Here is a 2025-nt window from a genome sequence, read left to right as displayed (position 1 = left end):
GGGTACAAGCCATGATGTGTATGTGCAACCTCCTGATTTTAGAAATGGGTTATGTCAGAATGCCAGATGCAAGGGAGGGCACCAGGATGAGGTCTTCTGGTGTGCTCCCTGGGGCATTTGGTGGGCTGCTGTGAGATACAGGAAGCTGGACTAGATGGGCCTATGGCCTGATCCAGTGGGGCTGTTCTTATGTTCTTAATTTGCTCTGACTGGCGCTCAGTGTTCTGAGTGCTGCATGTTCCTTGTAATTAATTTTTAACATTTGTTTTTTGAAATGCTTTTTGCAGTAGAAGCACATAGAAAAGCAAAGTGAGACATCTTTAAGTCAGTTAAGTAGTATTTTGCTCTTTCCTTCTCTAAGGACTGTGGAAGGACCACCTGGGGTGCCTTAGTGTTGAAGAGAAGGACATAACCTTTTATATAAATAAGTAATCTAAACATCAATGCTTCTTTAGGGTCAGAGGAAGACATTGGCTATAAAGCCAATCTTACCTCTCCTATTATTCTTCAAGATTCGTGTCAATGATTTTATACATCCATGGTAGGCACTTTTGTTTTCTTTGTTCACATGTTCATGCATCTACTCAGCTCTATAAATGGCTGCATGTTACGCACTGAGTGAGACTATTGAGCAGAGACTTCCCTGAGCTGAGAGGGAAGTGTGTATCACATTCCCAAGTTTACATTTCATTTCTGCTAATGCCTAATGATTTTGCACATTTATCTTTTGTACATCAGCACATCTATTTTCCTAACACCACCAAAGTGCTAACAGTTAATATTGTACACGTATTAGCTATTTCTATCCAGTTCTATCCTGTAGCTCTATCTTGTAGCAGTCAAAACAAGCTACTAATGTGGGCAATCAAATGAGTTACTTCAATACTCATCATAGATTTTTCCATGTTCATGTTTTCCATTACAAAGATTTGCTAGTTTTATTTGTTTTTTTAGGACGGCAACAACAGTGGTTGATATATTCTTGCATTCTATCTTCCGATCTTTGACCAGCTTATGTTGGTAGTGAAGAAGGGAGGAGCATAAAGAACAAAATGTATGGCAGTAGTTAGCTTGCTACTGAAGGAGAATGTTGGCTTGCTTTGTGTCAAAATGCTTCTCTGCAAAGTTGGAAAGCATTGAGTTATAAATCTACTTCTTTATGCTGCAGATAAGAGCTTTTAGTCTAGGTGCAATACTCTGCCCTAGTCTGTTGTAGAATGTACCCTATTCATGTACTCTTCATACTTTTTTAATAAAACAAATTTTTCTTAGACTGCCCTTCAGTCAAAATCTTGCCCTGGGCGCAGGTGGGACTTTATTCTAGTACACGTTTAGGACTGTGTGGCTGTATACACTAACACATTGCTAAGAAATAAGTTCATTAAAATCACCCACACTTACTTCCTAATTACTACAGAAGTTTAGAATTGAAGTCTTAGAGCCCAGTCCTATACATGTCTACTAGGAAGTAAGTCACATTATAGTCAATAGCACTTACTCTCAGGTAAGAGTAGATAGGATTGTGGCCTTAGGGCCGGCACCCCTAACGTCCCATTGGTCCTGGAAAATTGGATAGGATGGGGCCTTAGTTGAGAATAGCCTCTTGCCATTTCAAGCCTAAACGGATTAACTAGAGAGTAGATGTCTCAAAAATAAGTTGGACCTGTGTGTGTGTGCGCGCGCTGTATACCCACATATGTATATGTGTAAATATATATATCTACACAGTATGATATATATAAACACACACATACTTATATATACACAGACCTACACAGTATAACACCCATCTGTACACTCACACACACACACACACACACACACACACACACACACACCCCCGTTCCACGGTGAGCGGCGGGGCCAGGCTCTGGCACGAGAGCGACTTGCGAGGAGAGCAGCCTCGGCCGGGGCAGGCGCGCGGGGAGCTCCGCCCTGAGACGCGGGGCTGGGCACTGAGCGTGCGTGCGGGCAGCAGGGCGACTCCGCGGTCTGCTCTGCTCTGCTCGCGGAGAGGCGGGCGCG

The sequence above is a fragment of the Tiliqua scincoides genome, chromosome 1, assembly GCF_035046505.1.
Source record: "Tiliqua scincoides isolate rTilSci1 chromosome 1, rTilSci1.hap2, whole genome shotgun sequence".
Lineage (NCBI taxonomy): Eukaryota > Metazoa > Chordata > Lepidosauria > Squamata > Scincidae > Tiliqua > Tiliqua scincoides.
The sequence above is the reverse complement of the archived record's forward strand: the minus strand, read 5'-3'. Positions refer to the sequence as shown.